Source organism: Orycteropus afer, unplaced genomic scaffold, assembly GCF_000298275.1.
Source record: "Orycteropus afer afer isolate SDZICR_OR568_19922 unplaced genomic scaffold, OryAfe1.0 scaffold00028, whole genome shotgun sequence".
NCBI lineage: Eukaryota > Metazoa > Chordata > Mammalia > Tubulidentata > Orycteropodidae > Orycteropus > Orycteropus afer.
Genome location: NW_006921615.1, coordinates 12,815,154 through 12,841,853, shown reverse-complemented (window position 1 = coordinate 12,841,853; position 26,700 = coordinate 12,815,154).

The following is a 26,700-nucleotide window of genomic DNA, read 5'->3' as shown; positions in this document are numbered from 1 at the left end:
TCCCTGAGTTGTTCCTGGGGCTGACTGCTCCTCTGTCCGGGTTCCTGGCTTTTTATCCCCTTCCTCCTGCTCTTCCGGCCTGCTACTCTGGGTGGGCCTGAGTTGCCTCTCCTCACCTAATCCCTTCGGCTGACTCCTCTTTTCTCTGGCTTCCTGGCTTTTAAACCCCTTTCTCCTGCTCTTCCCACTTGCTACTTCTGGCATCCCTGAGTTGTCTCTCCTCACCTGTAAGCCTGGGGCTGACTGCTCTTCTGTCTGGGTTCCTGGCTTTTTATCCCCTTCCTCTTGCTCTTCCAGTTTGCCACTCTGGGTGGGCCTGAGTTGCCTCTCCTCACCTAATCCCTTCGGCTGACTGCTCTTCTCTCTGGCTTCCTGGCTTTTAAACCCCTTTCTCCTGATCTTCCCGCTTGCTACTTTGGGCGTCCCTGAGTTGCCTCTCCTCACCTGTAAGCCTGGGGCTGACTCCCAGAAATGGTATAGCTAGAAAATCCCGCAAGACAGAGCTTTGGGGAAAACCAACATTTCTGAGTCAGGGGACAAAAGAGACTCTTTAGAAGGAGACCAAAAAGAAGAAAAGAATTACATACAAGAAAAGGTACCACAAAGTTGTGACTTGGAAGCCAAATTAAAATATGTCAAGAGAAATATATTCAACCTGTTGATATGTTGTACATCAGAAAGGACAAATAAAAAAGTGAATGTCTATTATTACTGGAAAAAAATAGGAGTTTGTTTGTAAATACATGGAAAAAAATTCAGAGGATCTGGGCTGGAGGAAGGAGCAGTTTCTAATTCTCTGCAACAATCTAAGTACTATCATAAAGGTTTCTTTTTTTAAAATTTTTTGGATGAAAATATACACGGCAAAGCACATAGCAATTCAATAATCTCTACATATACAATTCAGTTTCATTGGTTACATTCTTCACATTGTACAACCATTTATGCTGTCATTTTCCAAATTATTCTATGACCCTTAAGATAAATTCATTGGCTCATGAGCTTCTCATCAAATCTTAGTTGCTGTAGTCAATTTGATCCATATAGATAATTCTTTAAAATATCACAATGATCAAGGTAGGCATTCTTTATTAATTAAGCTAAACTATTGTATAAGTTGACTTCAGAGGATGGTTTTGGTTTGAGGTCTATGGATTATCTCAGAACAATAATTTCAGAGAGATAATACTACATCAATGATTTCAGAAAATCTAGATTTCATAAGAATTTGAAATTCTGTTCCACACTTTTGATCGGGATCCTTCTATAGAATTTTGATCAAAACATCTGTAATTGTAACTGAGCACTATCCAGTTCCTCTAGTCTCATGACAAAGGAGGCATTTGTTTATGGAGGCAATTAGATATGCATTCCAATTACTGCTTCAATGTCTGACTCTCCTTTTTCCACTGCTCCAAGTGAATACAGACTAACTGTGGTACATTGGATGGGTGCTTGTTTACTGTGACAGTAATTTTATAAACATAATGAGCTTCTACTCTATGCTACTTGAAAACTCATACCTTAGTGATCCAGTGAAACATCACAGAATCATAGAATCAAATTTGGGAGATGCATGCTCATTATGAATCAATTATCTTCAACATAGTGAAGTTTAAATGCTTATTAATAATATAAATAAGTAATGCTCCCAATACTATAAAATATTTATAATCCTTACTTAACTAGTATATGCACTGTTACTTAAGAAACAATTCGACTTATTTGACTTAGATTACTATACATCTACTCCTCACTTATTGACTACCTCATTGTCCTAAAATTCACATTTAAAACAATAGTAAAAAATCTATTCAACTATTTTACACATTAGCACCATGCATCTGGCAGTAACAAATAATAAGGTGTAAATCAGGAGTATCACTAGCTGTGATGATCAAGATTATGAGTCAGTTTGGCCGGGTCATGATTCTCAGTGGTTTGACAGTTGTGTAATGATGTACTTTGGCAGTTATGCAATGATGTAATTTGACAGTCATGTAATGATGTAGTCATCCTCTATTTTATGATCTAATGTGGTTATCATCCTCCATTTTCAAATAAAGACCTATTATTGAAACCTAACCATATTGATAAGTAAGGAGTGTGTGTAATGAGTATAGCAAATGAACACAGATCTTAAACAATATCCACCTTATACATTATATAATATATTTCTAAAGATATGTATGGACAATTGCAACACTACTTTTGATGTGAGAAATGCATGGACATTTGCTTATGTAATGATTGTGGGTACTTTGTATGATTTTCCTGTAGAGCATCATCCATATCTCTTCCAGCAAAGTACATACAGCCACCTCAGAAATTATTAAATATATGTGATCTGATATATACAAACTTCTGAATGTCAAGAGGAAAATATTCAACCTGTTGAAACTTCTGAATGTCTCATTTAGTTCTTTTAAATGAAGAAAATATTTTTAACTTGATTTCTGTATTTTTTAAAATCAAAAATATTTTAGAAGGTTTTCTCTTACAGATATCAATCATGCTTTTCTTGATCTGATGAAGAACCATTAAAATAGTAGTAGACATTCTGTACATATTTCTATAAAAAGAGGTCCCAACTGTGACTTGGCCTGTAGAATGATCAGTGAATGAGAATAAACAAATAAAGCCAATCAATGAATCATTTACAGAAGCCTTTTGTTCTTTGGTAGAATGGTTCTTACTCAACTCCTCTTAATGCCCACTAATCTCTGGCTTTCTTTGCTCTGTTTTCCAGGAAATATTTGACATAGTTAAAATGCTTTAAAAAGATTTAATTTTTGTCACTCTTAAGAATATTGGTACTTTAAGAAGAGTGAAAACAAAATAGTATACTTCTCATGGTAACTAATTATGACACCATAATTTGAAAGATAATTTAGGAGGCAGATGGTTCCTCTCAGGTCCTATTGGTACTACACGGTAATCGAGGGAAACCTGTATTTCTCCTCCTTGTTTGTTCTATTTCTTTCTCTCTCTCTCTCCCCTTTTTCTTCCCTCTCATCCTCCTTTCCATTTTTTTTTTTTTTTTTTTTTTAAAGACAGAATAGAGTTAGTGGCTCCAAAGCAATTAAGTTTCACTGGTTTGGTCTGTAGAAGACAAGTAATCTTGATTCCATAGTGAATCTTTTTAGAATATAACTCTGTGAAAGTATTCATAAATACTTGTTGAAATATCTATTTTCCGTAATATTCCACACATTTCCCTCTATATAGTAAGTATTCAGAAATATTTTTAGGAAATCTGAAGTTGTTTTTGTCATTGCATAAAGTAAGAAATAATAATTATTTCATTTCACTAGGATTTATGATCTTTTCTAGTTATTTTTACATCTTCATTTCATTCATTTATTAGTTTGATGACTTTGTGTACTTCTTTATGTTCAGTATTAGGAATATATATATAAAAAAAAGTTCATATTCTGAAGGAGCTCACAGTTTATTGAACAGATTACTTAGTAATATATTATGTTCTGGGAGAGAGATGAGCTATACATTGGGCATATTGGATCAGAAAGAGATTATGTCCTAGACTAGGTGATCAGGAAAAAAGTGACTACGTGCATAGCAGTCAAATGAGATATTGTGCACAAAAGTTCAGAGGCAAGAAATAGTATGCAATGTTTGGAGGAAAACTTGAAATAATATGATTAAACATATGATTTCTATGGGGAAGAGACAAAAATGGTACTGTGATCATCAACAGTAAATTAGATGAATAAAAACCAAAAGCCCAAACTCATTGTCATTGAGTAAATTCCAACTCATAACAACTGTATGAATAGATTGCACTACAGACTTACAATGAATATTACACAGCTGTGGTTCTCAAATCCTAGCAGGCATAGTAATTACTTGGAGAGCTGGATAAAGCAGATTGCTTGGCTCTACCCTAAGAGATTCTGATTCAGCAAGTCTAGGGTGAGACCTGAGAATTTGCAAATGTTTGTAGCAACTAAAGAAATGAATCCAGATTAAAAGAACACACTACAGTGCACTGAATTGTTTAATATGGCCCTTCTAGCCATCATCCTCCATTTGGTGATATATTATAAATCCTAGTCTCTGTGCCTGTTTAGGAGCTCTGGTGGCATAGTGCCTAAGGTACTTGACTGCTATCCAGAAGGCTGATGATTCAAACCCACCAGCCACTCCTCCAAAGGAAGGTTGGGCAATATACTTCTGAAGTGATACCACCTCGGAAACCCAAGTTGGGGTTGCTATGAGTTGGATATATCTTGAGTTCTGCTTTGCTGGAAGATGTGACTCAAGTCAACACCCTTAGTTTCTTGGAGGTGAATGTTCTGGGAAAATTCTCTCTCTTGCTCTGGTCCTGTGTTTGGTTCATTATCATCTGGACTAGAGACAGAAGCCAGTTATCTGACCTGCTGATTTGGGTTCACCAGCCCTGTAACCACATAAGTGAGGAGAACCCTCCAGACCTACCCTTGGACTTGAGACTTGACAGTCTCCCAACCGCCATTATCATGTGAGCCATTTCCTTGGCAGTTTGTGACTTCTGTGAGATGTTACAACAAAATACAGAGCCCTAAAACAGGAGGAAGAGTACTGAGGGGAGGAGGGTAGTTGATATTAGAGATGGAGTGGCAGAGCAGTTTGGAAAACTTGGACATTTGAGGCGTCTTTAACCTCTGCCTAATAGGGACCAGACTTGTGCTGATCCTTTGAAAATAAATTATTTGAGCACACACAGAGACAAACAAAACAAAAAAGCAAAACCACTTATTTAAGACTATTAGCCTTTCTGTAAGAATAGTTGCTCATAATCACCTTTTGGGCCTGGAATTGAACTCATTCCCATGGCTTCTAGCCAAATAATAGATAGGCTTACTAGGAGCTCTGGTAGCGTAGTTCCTAAGGCATTTGACAGCTAACCAGAAGGCTGGCAGTTCAAATCCACCAGCTGCTTCTCGGAAGGAAGATTGGGAGATCTACTTCCATAGTGATACCGCCTTGGAAACCCAAGGAGGGGTTGCTATGAGTCGGATTCGACTCGATGGCAGTGAGTCTACAAGGTGAGCAATTATATCAGGTAGGCACACACCTTAGATCAACCATAGGAGATCAAAAGTGTAGCATTTTTACAGGGAGATAGATCAGAGAGCAGAAATGCATAGGAAAGAAGGACACAGGGAAAAGGTAACCAAAGGGAGGAAGTGGGAAGAGAGTTCTTATGTTGTCATGAAATAAAATGTGTATGAACTGTTGAATGGAAAAGAAATTTGCTCTGTAAACTTTCACCCAATTCACAAATTAAAAAAGAAAATAAGTTTGGAAAAAAAAGAACAGTTGCTCAAAAAGTTGATAACATTGGAAGCATCATTAATTGTCAATTTAAAAAAAGTGCAAATTATTTTAATGGTTTTCCTTGGTTCTTGATGAATTGACAGATATTACTGATACTGTTCAGCTGTTTATTCAGGAGTCAATGCTGGGTTTAATGTGACAGAAGAATTAGGCTCTATGAATAACTTGTGTAGGACAACTACAAACCAGAAACCAAACTCACTGCCGTAGAGTTGATCCCAACTCATAGTGACCCCTCCTTGGGTTTCTGAGGTGATATCTCTATGGAAGTAGATTGCCCAGTCTTCCTTCCAAGGAGTGGCTGGTGGGTTTGAACCCTCAGCCTTCTGGTTAGCAGTTAAATGCCTTAGGTACTAAATCACCAGAGCTCAGGCAAGAATATTTTCAAAGAAGTTCTGAAAAACACTAATTCATTACAACTTGAAGTGAAATCTGCTAAGAAGTGTTACAATAGTTGGTGGTAAAATGTATGTGGAATGGAAAATGATTTATTTGGACAAATTTATAAAGCTAGTGAAGATATAAGGTGTTTGAAGCTTGAAGTTATTCATTGTGTTATTCATAAGCTGATACACTGCAGAAAATATTTGAATCAATCATGTGTTATTGAACCAGTAGTATCATGAGTGAAATTTAATAATTCTCATGATGTTAACTACTGTCATTTCTATAACAGTTTTGTTAGAAATAGATGAATATCCTGACTTGTTCTACAAACCGTACCAGCAGTTTGATGGTATAGCAATGGTAAAGTTTTATGATAACTTTTTGAGCTCATGGACTATATTGAAATTTATGTGAACAAGAACTGTCCTCAGAGATCTCTGAAAAAGAAATAAGGAAATGGATACTATTTACAATAAGCACCAAAAAGATTAAATACTTGGGAATAAATTTTACCAGGGACACAAAAGAACTATATAAAGCAAACTACAAAATACTACTTCAAGAAACTGAAAGAGATTTACTACTTCAAGAAACTAAAAGAGATCTACACAAATCCAAGAACATACCGTGCTCAAGGTTGGAAAGATTGAGCATTGTGAAAATATCAGTACCACTCAAAGTAATCTACACTCAATGTACTCCCATTCCAGATTCCATCAACATTCTTTAAGGACATGGAAAAACTAATCACTAATTTTAAATGGAAAGGGAAGAGACTTCAGATAAACAAAGCACTACTGAAGAAGAAGAGCAAAGTAGGAGGTCTCACACTCCCAGATCTCAAAGCCTACTGTACAGCCACAGTAGTCAAAATAACCTGGTATTGGTACAATGACAGACACATAGACCAGTGGAACAGAATTGAGAACCCAGAAATAGATCTATCCATTTATGGTCAGCTGATCTTTGACAAGGGGTCAAAATCCATTAAATGGGGAAGAGATAGTCTCTGTCACAAATGGTTCTGGGAAAACTAGTATCCATTTGCAGAAAAATGAAACAAGATCCATACCTCACACCTACACAAAAACAAACTCCAGATGAATCAAAAACTTAATGTGAAACCTGAAACCATAAAGTTCATCAAAGAAAAATATGAGCAAACATAAGAGCCTTAATTTATGGCAAAAACAGACTATCAAGCATAACTCAAAATGCACAAACAGCAGAGTGCATAAACTAGATAATTGAGACCTTCTATGTCTCATCAAAAGACTTCTCCAAAAGAGTAGAGAGAGAGAAAGAGAGAGTAAAAAGAGAAGAATCCATGAAATGCCACATACATTGATAAACTTGAAGGATGTTGTTGTTGTGGGGTGCTGTCAAATCAACTCCAACACATAGTGACCCCATGTACAACAGAAAAATCACTGCCTGGTTCTGCATCAGCCTCACAATACTTACTGCACCTCAGCCCATCATTGCAGCCACAGTGTTAATCCATCTCATTGAGGTCTTTCCCCTTTTTCACTGACCCTCCATTTTACCAAGCATGATATCCTTCTTCAGGGAATAGTCTCTTTTAACAACATGACTGAAGTAGGTGAGATGAAGTCTAACCATTCTTGCTTCCAAGGAGCATTCCTGCTGCATTTCCTCCAGGATCAACCTGTTAGTTCTTTTGGCAGTCCGTGGTACTTTCAGTATTCTTCACCAACACCACAACTCAAAAGCATCAATTCTTCTTTGATCTTCTTTATTTATTGTCCAGCTTTCACATGCATTTGATGTTATTAAAAATACAATGACTTGAGTTAGGCGCCCCTTGGTCTTCAAAGAGACATCTTTTCTTTTCAGCACTTTAGAAAAGTCTTTTGCAGCAGATCTGCCCAGTGCAATACAATGTCTGATTTATTGACTGCTGCTTCCATTGGGTTGATTGTAGAACCAAGTAATATGAAATCTTTGACAACTTAAATCTTTTCTCCATTTATTGTGATGCTGCTTATTGGTCCTATTGTCAGGATTTTTGTTTTCTTTATGTTGAGTTTTAATCCATACTGTAGATTGTAGTCTTTAATCTTCAGAAGTAAGTGCTACAAGTCATCTTCTCTATCAGCAAGCAAAGTTGTGTCATATGCATATCACACATTGTTAACCATGCTGAGTGAAATAAGTCAATCACAGAAGGACAAATATTTTATTAGTTCACTATTGTAAAAAGTGAAGGAAAGTTTTACATATGGAAGGAAGCTTTCTTTGTTGGTTACCAGGGATGGGAGGAGAAAGGAGGGAAAATTTCTAGATAGGTAAGAGACAGGTGTTGATTAGGGTGAAAACCAAAAAACAAACTCACTGCCACCAAGTCGATTCTGACTCATAGTGACCTCCTTTGGGTTTCCAAGGTGGTAAATCTGTATGGAAGTAGATTGCCCTATCTTCCTTCCATGGAGTTGCTGGTGCTATTAAACACTGCATGGCTTCAGAAATTAGCTTTGCTGCAGATTTGATAATGTTTCTTAATTATTTCAGCCTAAAATTACATAACAAAACAGTGCTGTGTGTACAAGTTATATTGTGGTCAAATCATTCTAACAATAAATATTTGGATCACAAGTAATGTTGTTGTTGTTGTTAGGTGAGGTCGAGTCGTCTCCGACTCATAGGGACCCTATGCACAGCAGAATGAAACACTGACTGGTCCTGAGCCAACTCCATGATCCTTGCTATACTTGAGCCCATCGCAGTAGCCACTGTGTCAATCCATCTCATTGAGGGCTTTCTCCTCTTTTGTCAACCATCCACCTTACCAAGCATGACATCCTTCTCTAGGGAATGGTCTCTTCTGACAACATGACCAAAGTAGGTGAGATGAAGTCTGGCCATTCTCACTTTCAAGGAGCATTTCAGCTGCACTTCCTCCAGAACAGATCTATTAGTTCTTTTAGCAGTCCATGGTACTTTCAGCATTCTTCGCCAGCATCACAACTCAAAAGGATCAACTCTTCTTTGGTCTTCCTTATTCATTGTCCAGCTCTCACATGCATATAAGGCAATTGAAAATATCATGGCTTGTGTCAGGTGCACCTTAGTCCTCAAGGAGACATCTTTGTTCTCAGCACTTGAAAGAGGTCCTTTGTAGCCGACTTGCCCAGTGCTATATGCCATCTAATGTCCTGACTTCTGCTTCCATTGGTGTCGATTGTAGAACCAAGCAGTGTGAAGTCTTTGACAACCTCAATCTTTTCTTCATTTATCTTGATGCTGCTTGTAGGTCCCATTGTGAGGATTTTTGTTTTCTTTCTATTGAGATGTAATCCATATGGCAGACTGTAATCTTCAATCTTCATCAGTAAGTGTTTCAAGTCATTCTCACTGTCAGCAAGCAAAGTTGTGTTGTCACTGTTTCATAGGTTGTTACTGATTCTTCCTGCAATCTTGATGCAGCATTTTTCTTCATATAGTCTAGCTTCTCCGATTATTTGCTCAGCATATAAATTACATAAGGACGGGGAAAGGATACAACCCTGACACACTCCCTTCTTGATTTTAAACCATGCAGTGTTCCCTTGTTCTGTTCAAATGACAGCCTCCTGGTCAATGTACAGGTTCCTCATGAGTACAATTAAGTGCTCTAGAATTCCCGTTCTTCTGAACATTATCCATAGTTTATTATGATCCACACAATCAAATCCCTTTGCACAGTCAATAAAACACAAGTAAACATCTCTCTGGTATTCTTTGCCTTGGGCCAAGATCCATCTGACAGCAGCTATGATATTCTTGTTCCACGTCCTCTTCTGAATCCAGCTTGCACCTCTGGAAGTTCTCTGTCAATATACTGCTGCAACCATTTTTGAATTGTCTTCAGTAAAATCTTACTTGCATGCGATATTAATGGTATTGTTTGATAATTTCCACATCCTGTGGGATCACCTTTCTTTGGAATGGGTACAAATATGGATGTCTTCTAGTCAGTTGTCCAGGTAGCTGTCTTCCAAATCTCTTGACATGACTGAGTGAGTGCCTCTGGTGGAGCATCCCATTGTTGAAACATCTCAATGGGTATTAGGGCAATTCCCAGAGCCTTGTTCCTTGCCAATTCCTTCATTGTAGCTCCAACTTCTTCCTTTGATACCATTTGTTCTTGATCATATGCCACCTCCTGAAATGGATGAAGATATATCAGTTCTTTTTGGTACACTGACTCTGTGTATTCCTTAAATCTTCTTTTGATGCTTCCTGTATCTTTCAGAATTGTAACTCAAGGCTTAATTTTTTTCCTCAGTTCTTTCAGCTTGAGAAATGCTAAGCATGTTCTTCCTTTTTGATTTTCTAACTCCAGGTCTTTGCACATTTCATTACAGTAATTGGCTTTGTCTGCTCAAGCTGCTCTTTTAAATCTTCTGTTCAGCTCTTTTATCTTGTCATTTCTTCCATTAGCTTTAGCTACTCTACGCTCAAATAGGCGAATTAAATAGGGATGTGGCGGGAATCACCACCCCTGCATCCTTCAAGTCCTTAATGGTGGCAGTAATCTCTGCAACCCCTCCAGGGATGCGATATTGCTTTTGGTTTACTATTTTTGTTGGTAGAGGCAGTTCTAATGGCTTCCACTTGACTTTTTCCTACCATAATAGCCCTTACTCCACGTGTCAGAGACCCAAAGTGGGAATTCTGCCAATTGCTCAGTATATCTATTCCAATTATGTACTCGGGCACTAGGGAAATCACTACAGGATAGGTTTGGGGACCCACTGGACCCACTGTGAGTTGCACCTTAGCTAAGACTCCATCAATAACTTGACCTCCATATGCCCCCATTCTGACTGGTGGGCCACAATGATGCTTCGTGTCTCCTGGAATTAGTGTCAGTTCAGAGCCAGTGTGCAGTAATCCCTGAAAAGTCTGATTATTTCCTTTTCCCCAATGAACAGTCACTCTTGTCAAAGGCCTCAGATCCCTTTGGGGAAGTCTGGGAGAAAGATTGACATTATAGATTTTTGGAAATGTAGTGGGGTCCTTCCTCAAAGGGACCTGTCTTCCCCTTCATTCAAGGGGTTGTGGGTCTGTAAACTGACTCAAGTCTGGGAATTGATTGAGAGGTCGTGACTCTGTGTTCTGGTGATTCAATCTAGATGCCTGTTCGTGTGACCTAGAATTCTTCTGTCTATACAGAGCAAGTAATATTTAGTAGGCTTCCCATGTATTTCACTACTAGGAATACCATGAGCAAGTAGCCAACACCATAATTCCACACGAGTCAGACTATTCTGATTAGTGCTCCTACTCTGTTGTCCATTATGGTAACCATGCCTACCTTGCCTTTGTTGATTAACTGCTGCCACTTGGCCCCTGCTACCACGGGGTCCAATCAGCCCCATCTTAGTTAAGTGTCTTAGTTCAAGTGTCAGGGCAGTTCCCACTGTCAAATCAGGTTTACATAAAATAGCAATCACAGCAGTCTTCAGAGTTGTTGGAGCTCCCTTCACAAATTTATTCCTCACCATATTGGTGAAAGGCGTGTCTTCTGGACACTCCATTTCTGCCTCTAGGGGTCTAATCTGATAAATCCATTCTAACAGGCCAATTTCCCTCAGCCTCTGGATACCTTCTTCTACATTAAACCAAGTCAGGTCTAGTACTTCAACTTGACTTAAGGTAGGCCACCGCATAATCCATACTTCAGTAAGCCAACCAAATAAACTATTATATCCTTTCCTAACCTCTTGAGCTGAAACACTGAATGAAGAATACATACTTAGGGGGCCTAAATCAATAAAATCAGACTGATGCAATCTTACATTCCTTGCACCATTATCTCATACCCTCATTAGCCATTCTCATACATATTCTCCAGGTTTCTGTCTGTACATGTTAGCAAAATCAAGTAGGTCTTTTCAGGTGTAGTGTACCACCTCCTCAATCACACTTTCTATTTCATTTTTTGGGGCTCACTTGGACTTAACTTTAGTTATAGGTCTAGCAGCAACAATGAGTGGTCTGGGCAGTTCCTGAGAACATTCAGCAATGTCTTCCATGGCCTCTGCCTCAGGCAATGACTCAGCAGGAACAGTCGGGCTAATCCCATCAAACTGAGGTGAAGGGGTAATGGCCTTTCAGTAATCCTTTCAGACTGGAGGGATTCAATAGAATTTATAGGCTCCATATTCTGATCTTCCTGAGTATCTTCTGCCCATATGTCACCATTCCAGGTTCCAGGATCCCATTTTTTTCCCAATCAATGCCCTCACTTTAACTTCAGACACCATTCTGGGTTGGCAATTTAATTGGTGTTGTAATTCAGCTACCCTTACAGTAAGACTCTGGGTTTGGTTTTCAGCAATATCTGCTCTGTTACTAGAAGATATAAGACATTCTTTCAGAGCACAACTGGAAGCACTGAGGTCTTTTATGTGGCCCTTAAGCTGTGACTCAGCAGCTCTGAGCTCATCTCACTCTTTCTCCATTTTGTCTAGTGTAAGTAGGACCAACCAACCAGCTTCCTTATACTCCTCATGCTGACAAAATTGCAAAAAAGTATCAATTATGTGATCACATAGAGCGTCACTTCTCACAAGTACTTGATCTATTGATGGTGCTATTTCATGTATTAATGCCACCTCATGCACGGATTAGCAGGGCCCTCTTTACTAACAGAGGCAGGGTCACTAGTGTCTTTAAGATTAATCAAACTGGAGAATAACAACAGCAATGTGCAAGCGTGTATATGTGTGTATATATATATATACATACATATATTATAAAACACCAAACTTTATTATAGTGAGATGCCTATATATTTCACCCCAAGGATTCAGTGGACTAGATAAAATCCAGGTAATGATTGATGATATAGTCATTGGTTTGTTTATCATAATGTCATTATTGAAATGGGCTAGCATAAAGTTCTCTGGTACATCAAAATTACCAAAGTTTCTATGAGTTCTGTGATTAATTAATAATGAGCATATTTCTGAAGGTCAAAACACTGAATACTGCTGTATCAGTGTGGCTTTTTGTGGAAAGTGTTCAAATTGTCTCTGCTGTTTAAGCTTTTACCTCTGCCACTCTGAGCTCCAGTTAATTACATTGAGATCAGAGACCCAGCTCCATTGATGCATGCCCCACTGTCACATCTGGATTGCAGAGGACAATCACTTTGTACATAGATAAAGATACTAGTGCTTGTCTCACCAAGGTAATTCTTAATATCTTATGAAGAGAGAATTCTTCAAACATTCATTTCAAAGGGAAGTGTTTATGGGTTGGTTGAACAGGTTACATATGATAGATCCTTTTCCTAACTCCCAAATCACTGATTTTTCCCGTAGAATCATACTAGGTAAGTTTCAGAATTTCAGCATGTTCCTACTTGACCACCCTTAGGTCCAGGATTAATTAATCAATCTACAGACAATTGTGGCCATTCCCAAGAAATCAAGAAATTACAGATCCTAAGGTTGTCCAAAGATATAAATAAATTTGTCCCAATTCAAGTCTAATACTATTCCTCCTGCTCTAATCCTTTCTGAGCACACTCCCTAAATTCCTGCTACAACAAAATGGCAAGGTCCTACAAATTTCATAGAACTGTGCACCATAAGGTTTTCAGTGGCAGATTTTATAAAAGTAGATAACCAGACCTTTCTTCTGAGGTGCCTCTGGGAGAACTTGAGCCACCAACCAGTTGGTTAGTAGCATGTGTGTTGACTGTTTGCAACATCCAGGGACTCCAACAAGGTCCTAAACCTCTTTAATATTTTCTCTTATACAGACAAGCCCTGTATTTGGGATTTTATAGTTTGTTTTCCTTTGGTCCGGTTTAGTTAGATTTTTATTGTCTTTCCCTGTGGTCATGTGTCATGTGGAGATCTAAACATTTTTATGAGCCTGAAGACAATGAGGTTTGATAGACCTTGTTCCTGTGAACACTATCAGCTGTCTTAGTAACAGTCATTGGAATGTATTTATAAAAATTTTTGTTCCTTTCAAGATGAGAGGCAAAGGGTAGAGGACATTGGACTCTGTTGGCAAAAGATGTATGGAAGTTCAAGTGTTTAGTCTCTTTGATGTTTGCCAAATTATCCCATTTCATAACTCATAGATTCATTCTTTTCCACTCTGTGCCCTTAATTTAGTATTACATAACAGATGGGTCAATGATTGGTGCTACTGTTCTGTAACACTTACAATTAGGATCTGGGGTTGGTCATCAGCCACATCTGCTTGCAAACTCAAAGATGCCTTGGTAGCTTGTGCTTTTCCATTTGTGTTCAGAATTAGACACTTGTGGTATTCCATTATCCCTTTCCTTGTGTATCCTATTTAAGGCCTTCTGAAGCTGTCAGTTGATACCATAATCTTTATAATCACTATTGTCACCATAGCAACTAATGCAAGAATCACTTGATTTCTAGATATCTTGCCCTTCTCTTATGGTCACTCCCTTGACACAAGTGGTAATGATTTGACTAATTTTGTTGCCATTATATACCTAGGTTAAAATCTGACCCCAGCAGAAAGTTACATGTGCCTTCTTCAAATATGCGAGCAACCCAATCCCAGAAACTCATTGTGAGGTTTTATTTCCTGAGGCTAATTCTGGTAAAATTTACTGTGTAAGTCATAGTCCCAACAGGAAATAGAAGGCACATACATTTTTAATTAGACAAGTTCAGTAAAGGAACTATTTTCAAAGTTACAGGCAACACTTAGAGAAAACAACATGGGATGGAATATTTCTAGGGCTAGGGCTAGCATTCATGACCTGTCCGTCCTTTTATTATATTAAGTTGGCTTGCATGTTTCTATGATGCTGTAAGCTATGCCACTGTATTTCAAATATCAGCTGGTCATTTATGGTAGACAGTTCCTATGGAGCTTCCAGACTGAGACTAGAAAAAAAGACCTGGAGACCTTCTCACAAAAATTAACCAATTAAATCATTATGGATCACAATAGAATACTGTCTGGTATTGAACTGGAATGTGAGGCCTCTAGGTTGGAAGATACTTTAAGTACACTGGGCTATAACTTTGGACTTCAGCATGACAATGATAGTGAAAATGGCACAGGACTGGACAACAATTTGTTCTGTTGTACGTGGAGTCTCCATGAGTAGGGTCAAACTAGAGAGCAGCTAACAACAACAGCAGGGATAGCAATAGAAGGCTGTCAACATTCCTACATTTCTTTAAGAGTTGTGATTTTGTTAAAAGAGATATAGCCATCTCATGCAAACCAGTTTTGAGCAGAATGGGAAACAATATACCAAACTCACTTTCCTCTAATACTCTTATTTCTACAAAGTAACTCTCATTGGTTGAATCTGGGTAGCAGCCAGAAGGCATGGAAAAATATTTATGAAGTCTGTATGAGTCAGTATCCTCAGGCATGCATCAAGTTAGGGAACAGTGGAAATTAGATCTGAAGATGTAAACAGAAAATATCTAGCACAGCGTGTTATGGAATTTGGACATTTTCTTTATTACTTGTTAAACAAAAACATGTAATTTTTCTTATTATACTAATAGGATTGAAAATTGTACCAGATGTCATAGAGTCAATTACCACTTATGAATGACGTCATGTGTATTAAAGTTGAACTATACTCCATAGGGTTTTCAACAGATAATTTTTCAGAAGTAGATTGCCAGATCTTTCACTTGAGGTGTCTCTGGGTGGACTTAAAACTCCAACTTTTTGGTTAACAGCCTCCAGGCTCAGGACATAGTCTCAAGGGACATCAGCTCAATTGGCACAACATGCAGCAGCAGCAGCACTGCCATCAAGTCAGATACGACTCATAGTGGTCCCTTCTTGGGTTTCCAAGGTGGTATCTCTATGGAAGTAGATTGCCCAATCTTTCTTCTGAGGAATGGTGGGTGGGTTTGAATTGCCATCCTTCTGGTTAACAATCAAATGCCATAGACATTATGCTACCAGAGCTCCTGGCACAACATAGTTCATAAAAATCTTATTCTACATCCTACTATGGTGAGTAGCAACTAGGGTCTTAAAAGCTTTCAAGCAGCCATCTAAAATGCAACTTACAAGTATCCTTTAGTCTGAAGAAAAGAATAGTGAAAAAAAAATCAGTCATATGGAAACAACTAATCTAAAGATATGATGAACCATGTGGACCTCAGCCTTCATGACCCTGAGGACAGAAGAACTAGATGTTACCTGGCTAATAATGCCAACCACTCAGAAAGGGATCAAAATTGCAGATCCTGCATAGAGTGGGAGGAAAATTGTGGAACAAAATTCAAAAACACAAACATAATCAGAATTAGGGGTCAGATAGAGACTGGTGAAACCCCAAGACTATGGCCTTGGGTTATCCTTCAGGCCTGAAAATGGATTCACTTTCACAGATTAACTTTCAACCCAACAGTAGAAAGTCTTACAAGCAGAACACCTACCCCAGGAACATGCACCCCTTAGATCAATCAACCATAAGATATCAGAAAGGCAACTTTCACATAGACAGAAAACTGGACAGACAGGAATGGGTAGATAAGGACACAGGGAAGGGGTAGGCATAGGGGGGAGATGGGAGAAGAGCTTTTTATGAATGGGGATTGTAATTGAGACAGTGAAACCAAATGTGCATGAATTGTTGAGAGTGAAACAAATCTATTTTGTAAATTTGCACCCAAATCACTATATATATATATATATATATATATATATATATATATATAACTTTTCTTTATAATGAACAGAAATATGAGTTATTTCCCGTCTGTTGGTCAAGTAGCTGTCTTCCAAATTTCTTGACATAAACAAGTGAGTGCTTCCAGTATTGCCTTAGTGTGTTGAAATGTATCTATGGATATTCAGTCAATTCCAGGAACTTTGTTTTTCACAATGCCTTCAGTGAAGTTTAGACTTCTTCTTTCAGTATCATCAGTTCTTGATCATATGCTATATCCTGAAATGGTTGAAAATTGACCAATCCTTTTTTGGTACAGTGACTTTGCATTCCTTACATCTTCTTTAAATATGTGTGTGTGTGTATATGTATACGTATATATTGTTATGTGCCGTCGAGTCGGACCTGATGCATAGTGACCCCTCCTTGGGTTTCTGAGGCAGTATCACTACGGAAGTGGATTGCCCCATCTTCAACTTTGCTTGCTGAAAGTCAGGATGACTTAAAACACTTACTGATGAAAATTGAAGAATACAGTCTGCATTATGGATTACTTCTCAATAAAGAAAAAAAAAAAAAACTCACAACAAGTAGCATCATGATAAATGGAGAAAGGATTGAAGTTGTCAAAGACTTCATATTTCTTTGTTCTACAATCAACACCAAAGGAAGCAACAATCAAGATATCAGATGATGCATGTTGTTGTTGTTGTTATGTGCCATCGAGTCAGACCCGACTCATAGCGACCTCTCCTTGGGTTTCCGAGGTGGTATCACTATGGAAGTAGATTGTCCAACCTTCCTTCCAAGGAGTAGCTGGTGGGTTTGAACCAGCACCCTTCTGGTTAGCAGTCAAATGCTTTAGGCACTACACCACCAGATCTCTGATGATGCACAGCACTGGGCAAATCAGCTGCAAAAGACCTCCTTCAGGTGATGAAGAGCAAAAATGTCTCCTTGAGGACTAAGGTGTGCCTAACCCAAGCCATGACGTTTTCAATTGTCTCATATGCATGTGGGAGCTGGACAATGAATAAGGAAGACTGAAAAGTTGATGCTTTTGAGTTGTGGTTGTGACAAAACATGAAGAAAGTAGCATGGACTGCTAAAAGAACTAACAAATCTGTCCTGGAGGAAGTGCAGCCAAAATGCTCCTTGTAAGCCAGAATGGCCAGATTTCTTCTCACCTACTTTGGCCATGTTGTATGAAGAGACCATTCCCTGGAGAAAGATATCATGCTTGTTAAAGTAGAAGGTCAACAAAAGAGGGGAAGGCCCTCAACAAAATAGATTGCCACAGTGGCTACAATGATGGGCTCAGGTATAGCAGGGATCATGGAGCTCCCACAGGACCGGGGGGTATTTTCTTCTGCTGTGTTTAGGCTTGCTATGAGTTGGAAATGACTTGATAGTACCTAACAGAAAGTCACTCCTCGGAAGGAAGATGGGGCAATCTACTTCTGTAGTGATACTGCCTCGGAAACCCAAAGAGGGGTCACTATGCATCAGGTCCAACCCGATGGCACATAACAATATATACGTATACATATACACACACACACACATATTTAAAGAAGATGTAAGGAATGCAAAGTCACTGTACCAAAAAAGGATTGGTCAATTTTCAACCATTTCAGGATGTAGCATATGATCAAGAACTGATGATACTGAAAGAAGAAGTCTAAACTGCACTGAAGGCATTGTGAAAAACAAAGTTCCTGGAATTGACTGAATACCCATAGATACATTTCAACACACTAAAGCAATACTGGAAGCACTCACTTGTTTATGTCAAGAAATTTGGAAGACAGCTACTTGACCAACAGACTGGAAATAACTCATATTTCTGTTCATTATAAAGAAAAGTGATCCAGCAGAACACTGAAATTATTGAACAATATCAGTAATATCATATGCAAGTAAAATTTTGCTAAAGGTAATTTAAAAATGATAGCAGAAGTACATTGACAGGGAATCACCAGAAATTCAAGTCAGATTCAGAAGTGGCATGAGGGATATCATTGCTGCTATCACATGGATCTTTGCTGAAAGCAGAGAATACTAGAAAGATGTTTAAGGAGAGTTTTATTGAATATGTGAAAACATTTGACTCTGTGGATCATTGCAAATTACAGACAACATTGTGAATGCCAGATCATTTAATTGTTCATGCAGAACCTGTACATATACCAAGAGGTAGCTTTTCAAACAGAACAAGGGGATACTGGGTCAAGGTTTTATCCTTTCACCATGCTTATTCAACTTGTTTGTTAAGCAAATAACCCAAGAAGCTTTGCTACGTGAAAAAGAATGCTGAATCAGGATAGGAAGAATATTCATTAACAACCTGTAATATGCAGATGACACAACCTTACTTGCTGAAAGTGAAGAGGACTTGAAGCAATTACTGATGAAGATCAAAGACTTCAGCTTTCAGTACGGATTATTCCTCAACATACACAAAAATCTTCACAACTGGACCTATAAGCAGAATCACGATAAACAGAAAAAAAAAAAAAAAGAAAAAAAAGAAATGGAGTTGTTAAGGATTTCATTTCACTTGGTTTCACAATCAACACCCATGGAAGCAGCAGCAAGAAATAAAACAATGTATTGCATCGAGGTAAGGTGCTGCAAAAAAACCTATTTAAAGTGGCAAAAAGCAAAGATAGCATTTTGAGCCTGCCCCAAGTCATGGTATTTTCAATTGTCTCATGTGCATGCAAAAGCTGGACAATGGATAAGGAAGACCAAAGAAGAAATGATGTCTCTGGGGTTCCGGCAAGATGGTGGATTACACAGACAAGCTACACAGACCCTCTGCAACAAAGCAAAGAAAAACTGATTGAAACTTATGCAGAAGACAATCCTGGATCCCTGAACTTTGAAGGCAAGGATAAAGAAGTGGATTAAATACCAACTAGTATAAGAATCTGAATGAAAATAGTGAGTAAGGAGACAAATGGAGCTGTGGACTGCCACGTGTCCTGAGGACACAGTCATTTCTGAATATTTCCTGGTAGTAACCTAAGAATTGGCTCTGCTTACTAAAGATTGTATGGGCAAGGATTGCATTGGTGCCTGACAACCAGAAAGGAAAACAACAAAGTGAATAAACAGACCTGTAGACTGCCAGCAGCTGTCCTGAGGGAGCAGCTGTTTTGAATATTCGCAAGCGGCAGGTATGACCTTTTTGAATACATGCAAATGGCATTCTTATTTGGATAGGTGATGTAGGAGTGGGCTCCACCTGCTGAAGACAGCACAGGCAGCTGCAGTGGAGGCTGAGAATGGAAATACATTAAACATAAATCCAACACAACCACAATGTCCCAGAGAAAACAGACCATCACATCCCACACAAAGTAACAGGATAAAGTAATAGAAATAAGGGACTAGGATTTAAACCCAGAAAACATCCCTGAGGAAGAAGCATCATTGGAACTCCCTGATAAGGAATTCAGAATTTGAAGATGCAAATAACATGAATAAGAAATGAAAGGGGTGAAATCACAACAAAACCAACAGAAATAAAAAAATAATAATATCAGAATTTATGTGGTGTCTTCAACAGATTGAGAGACAGATCAAGGGAAATACTGACAAAATTAAGAAAAACAAAGTTAAACCTCTATAACAATAAAAGGAAACAATACAAGAAGAAATTGACAAAATAAACTAAAAATTAGAAACAACACAAAAACAACAAAAAGAGATCCAGAAGTTTAATACTAAAATTTCAGAAATAGATAACACATTGAATGAGCTAAAGGATAGAAGAGAATCAATGGAAGACAGAATTAATGAGACAGAAGACAATACCTCAATACTTCAATCAAAGAAGAGAATATATCCATTCAAGAAGTTCAATGAACCCCAAGCAGGACAGACCCCAAATGAAAAAGACATATTATCACACTCACCAAAACCAAAGACTAAGAGTCCTGAAAGCAGCACTAGAAAAATGATAAATTACCTACAGGGGGCAACCAATAAGACAAAGCACTGATTTCTTGGCAAAAAACAAAACAAAACAAAACAAAACAAAACAAAAAACATGCAGGCGAGAAGGCAATGGGTTGGTATACATAAAACCCTGAAAGGAAAGATGTCCCATAAGAATGATATATCCAGCAAAATTGTCCCTCAAATATGTTGGTGAAATTAGGAGATTTCCAGATAAGCAGAAATTAAGGGAGTTTGTTAAAACCAAATCAACCTTACAAGAGATGCTAAAGGGAGACCTTCAGACAGAGAACCAACAACAGCAAACAACAATCGATGATTAATACACATGATGACATAACCCAGTTATAGAAGTATCCAAAGTGAAATAAGTTTGCAAGACTGTAAACAGAGAACCAGAGACACCAATTGGTAAATGAGGACAACTACAAACCAATCAGAGGGAATAAATGGTGTAGTTACAGAATTTCTAAATTGTGAGGAAGTTGAAACAATTGTGAGATAGAATAGACTGTTTTAAACTTGGGAAAAATATAGTAAATTATAAGGTAACATGAAAGAAAAATAATAAACCCTTGCATCAAAATTAAAAAGAGGGCAAGAAGAAATACTTAGCAAATACTAAAACAATAGCAATGAAGAAGATGATAACACTATGCATAAACAAAATGAGCTCAGCACAGAAAATTATATGGAACAAAGAAATCAACACTGTTAAAAAACACATAACAGAATGACATCAATAAAATCACACTTCTCAATAATTACACTGATTATCAATGGATTAAATATGCCACTTAAGAGACAGAGAATTGCAGACTGGATAAGAAAACACGGCCCATCAATATGCTGTCTACAAGAAACTCACTTTAGAAACAAAGACCAAAATAGACTAAAAACCAAAAAATTGCAAGAATATATACCAAGCTAATGACAACCAAAAAAGGGCAAGAGTGGCAATATTAATAAGAGACAAGAAAGGACATTATATAATGATTAAAGGATCAATTGCACAAGATGACCATAATAAATATCTATACACCCAATGAAAGAGCCCCAAAATACTTAAACCAGACTTTAGCAGAATTGAAAAAACAAATAGATGACTCCACAGTAGTAATGGTGGTGGTGGTGGTTGTGTGCCGTTGAGTCGGACCCAACTCATAGCGACCCCTCTTTGGGTTTCCTAGGCAGTATCACTATGGAAGTAGATTGCCCCATCTAAAAGGAGAGTTTAATACACCACTTTCAACAATAAATAAAACAACTGGAAAGAAATTCATAAAAGACACAAAAGAAATAACAATACAACCAACCAACTTGACCTTATAGACATCTACAGAGCACTTCACCCAAAACAGCAAAATATATGTTCTTTTCCAGAACACATGGAACGTTCTCCAGAATACACCACGTTAGGCCACAAAACAAGCCTCAATAAATTTAAAAACGTTGGTAAACTACAAAACATCTTCTCACATCACAAAACTATAATATTAGAAATCCATAATAGGAAGACCAAGGGAAAAAAAAAAATCAAATCAAATGGAAACTGAATAATACACTGCTCAAAAACTACTGGGTAATAGGAGAAATAAAGTGTGAATTTAAAAAATTCCTAGAAACAAATGAGAATGAAAATACAACATATCAAAGCCTTTGGGACACAGCAAATGCAGTACTCAGAGGTCAGTTTATAGCAATAAATGCACACCACAGAAAAGAAGAATCAAAATCAATACTTAAACACAACAACTCCAACACCAGAAAAACATCAATGAAAGAAACCTACAGTATCTAGAAGATAGGAAATAATAAAGATCGGAACAGAAATAAATGAAGTAGAGAACAATAGACAAGACAAGGAGTTGATTCTTTGAAAAACCACAAAGGAAAAGAAGGAGAAGATGCAAATAACATGAATAAGAAATGAAAGGGGCACATCACAACAAAACCAACAAAAATAAAAATAATATCAGAATACTATGAAGAACTGTACTCCAACAGGTTTGAAAGCCTAGAAGAAATGGACATATTTCTAGACACATTCAAGAACAAACAAAACTTACTGTTATTGAACCAATTAGGCTCGTAGCAACCCCTCCTTGGGTTTCTGAGGTGGTATCTCTATGGAAGTAGATTGCCCAATCTTCCTTCCAAGGAGTGGCTGATTGGTTTGAACTGCCAGCTTTCTGGTTAGCAGTCAAATGTCTTAGGCACTACACCACCAGAGCTCCTAGAAACACCTAAATTAACCTAGACTGAGGTAGAAAATTTGAAGAGATCCATAACAAAAGATGAAACGTAGCAGGTCATATATAAACTCCCCACAACAGTAATATACACAATCTTTTCCAACTCACAGAGAAATAAAAAACATCCAAATTGGTAAGGAAGAAGTAAAACTATCCCTATTTGCAAAAGATATGATCCTATACATAGAAAACCAAAGAAACTCAGTAATAAAATTACTGCAACCAATGGAAAGGTTCAGAAGAATGGCAGGATACAAGATCAACATACAAAAATCAATTGGATTTCTCTACATCAACAAAGGGAGCTCTGGTGGCATAGTGACTAAAGCATTTGACAGCTAACGCAAAGGCTGGCAGTTCAAATGCACCAGCCACTTCCCTGAAGGAAGACTGGTAATCTACTTCTGTGGATATACTGCCTCGGAAACCCATGGAGGTGTCGCTATGAGTCAGAACTGACTCCACAGCAATGAGTTACATCAACAAAAAAATCTCTGAAAAGGAAATAAGGAAAACAATATCATTTATAATAGCTACCAGAAAGATAAAATACTGAAGAATAAATCTTAACAGGAACACAAAAGACCTACACAAAGAAAACTACAAAACACTACTATAAGAAACTAAAAGAGACCCATGTAAAGGCATGTTCATGGATAGGAAGACTGAATATTGTGAAAATGTGTATAGATTAAAATTAATCTATACATTCAATGCAATCCCAATCCAGATCCCATCAACATTCTTTAAGGATATGGAAAAAACAATTACTAACTTTATATGGAAAGGAAAGAGACCTTGGATAAGCAAAACATTATTGAAGAAGAAGGACAAAGTAGGAGGTCTCACACTCCTTGATCTTAAAACCTACTATACAGCCACTGTAGTCAAAACAGTGGTATTGGTACAATGACAGACACATAGACCAATGGAATAGAATTGAGAACCCAGAAGAAAATCCATTGACCTATATATAGTCAGCTGATTGTTGACAAAGGGCTGAAATCCATTAAATGGAGAAAAGATGGTTTGTTTAACAAAAGGTGCTGGCAAACTAGATATCCATTTGCAGAAAAATGAAACAAGATCTGTACCTCACACCATACACAAAAGCTCACTCCAGATGGATCAAAGACTTAAATGTGAAACCTAAAACTACAAAGTTCCTCAAGGAAAAACTAGCGGCAAACTTAGGGGCCCTAATATATGGCATAAATAGACTATCAAGCATAACCCTAATGCACAAACACCAGAAGATAAACTAGATGACTGGGACCTTCTAAAAATTAAATTTTTGTGTGCTTCCAAAGTTCTCCAAAAGAGTCAAAAGAGAACCTACAGATTGGGAAAGAATATTCAGTGATGACATATCTGAAAAGTCACTTATGTCTAGAATTTATAGAATATGCCAACACCTCAACAGCAAAAAGACAAACAATCCAGTGAAAAAATGCAGAAGATCTGAATAGACACTTCACTAAGGAAGATATTCAGGTGGTCAACAAAATGTGAATAAATGCTTACAATCATTAGCCATTGTTGTTGTTGTTGTTATGTGCTGTCGAGTCGGACCCGACTCATAGCGACCCCTTCTTGGGTTTCCAAGGCAGTATCACTACGGAAGTAGATTGCCCCATCTTCCTTCCGGGGAGTGGCTGGTGGGTTTGAACCGCCAGCCTTCTGGTTAGCAGTCAAGTGCCTTAGCCACTATGCTACCATTAGCCATTAGAGAGACGCAAATCAAAACTACAATGAGATACCATCTTTCCCCAGCATTAGCAGCAAAGTTCAACAAAACAGAAAATAACAAATGCTGGCAAGGATGTGGAGACATTGGGACTTTCATATGCTGCCGGTGGGCCTGTCAAATGATACAACCACTGTGGAAAGCACTATGGGGATTTCTTAAAATGTGGGAATTAGAAATACTGTTTGACCCAGCCATTCCATTACTAGGCATATATCCTGAAGAAGTGAGATCCAGGACAAGAACCAATATATGGACACCCATGTGCATTGCAGCACTATTTATAATAGCTAAAAGATGAAAACAACCCAGGTGCCCATCAACAGAAGAATAGATAACCAAGCCATGGTACTACACACAATGGAATACTACGTAACCCTAAAGAATAATGTAGAATCTGCAAAACACCACATAATGTGGATGAACTTGGAGGACATTAAGCTGAATGAAGTAAGTCAATCACAGAAGGACTAATATTGTATTAGTCTGTTATTGTAAAAGGTCAAGGAAAGGTTTAGATATGGAAGGAAATTTTCTTTGTTGGTTACCAGGCATGGGAGGAGAGGGGAGAGAACACTTCTAGATAGGTAGAGATAAGTATTTATTTGGGTGAAGAGAAAGGCAATGTACCAGATGTGAGTGATCAACATGGTGGCATTGAAGAAGAGGAAGACATAGAGAGGTGCATGGGAGGTACAGGTAACAAAGATGAACACTTTTGCACAGTATTGCTTTGTCAGTGAAGGCAAATTTTGATATATAGGTGGATAGATGGGTGTATAGGCTGAACTATTAGGTATGTCTATGCAGGAGGGAGTGTGCCCAAGACCATGTATAGGGTTGGCAGGCAATGTTTCTACAAGTGTAGTTGTGTGTTCTGTAAGAATTCCCAGGTATTTAGTAGAGCTGACAAGGGGCAAGATTGTGGTCACTTCTGGGACACATCCAGCTATTGAGAGGGAGTGAGTTGTTGGACCTGTGGGCTCGAGACCATACTCACAGGGGACAATAAGCACAATTGGCATAACATACTACCCAAAACATTGTTCTACATCCTACTTTGGTGAGTAGTGACTGGGATCTTGAAAGCTTACAGGGAGCCATCTAGATGCAACGATGAGTGTCTCCTCATCCAGTGCAAATAAGAATGAAGAAAACCAAAGACACATGGAAACAATTAGTCCAAGGGATTGGTACTTAAGTGATTGACAGCCTATATGACTGTGAGACCAGAAGATCTAGATGGTGCCCAGCTACCACTGTCAACCACTCGGAGGGGATTTCTGTGGTAGAAGCTGGATAGAGTGGGAGAACAATGTGGAACAAAACTCAAAATCATTTAAAAAAAAAAAAAAAAGATTATGTTTGCTGGTCTGCTAGACCCTAATGAAACCACTGAGACTGGCCCCTACCTGGCCTTCAGGTCTGGAATTGAACTTACTCCTGTGGCTTCCAGCCAAACCAAAGATAGGCATATGAGCTGAACATTTACATTAGGTAGATACACTCCTTTGAGAGATCAAGCATGGCAGAATAGAAAGGCTGTGTATGCACAGGGAAGCAGCTTGAGGGACAGGAGTGCATGGGAGGGAAGGACACAGGGGGAGGTAACTATGGGAGGGAGAAGGAGGGGAGCTGTTGCATTATGGGAAATTGTAGTCAATGTCGTGAGACAGAGTGTATGTGAGCTGCTGTATGGAAAGTGAATTTGTCCTGTAAACTTTCACCCAAATCACAATAAAAATTTTAAGAAAATAGTATTGGAAATAAAAATACCATTTGAACCAGCAGTCTCATTACTAGGTGTATATCGGAAAGAGACGAGATCCAAGACAACAATAGACATGTGCACACCCATGTTCATCTCAGCACTATTCATAATAGCTAAGAGATGGAAACAACCTAAGTGTCCATCAACTAAGTAATGGATAAATAAACTATGGTACATATGAACAACAGAATACTATGCAACATTAAAGAGTACTGAAGAATCCACAAATCACCACATAACATGGATGAAGTTGTAGGACATTATGCTGAGTGAAATAAGTCAATCACAGAAGGACAAATATTGTATTAGTACACTATTGTAAAGAGTTGTGGAAAGGTTTATACATAGAAGGAAACATTCTTGGTTGGTTACCAGGGATGGGAGGAAGGGTATGGAAAATTTCTAGATAGGTAGAAAAAAATATATATCTTTTTGGTATATGTATATACCAAATAGATTATTGGTGTTTACAAGGGATAAGAGGGACAGGGGAAGAGGATGCTTTTGTTTAGGGGGCATTGAGTTTATGCTTATATATATATACATAAAACCCTCACTGCCATCGAGTTGATTT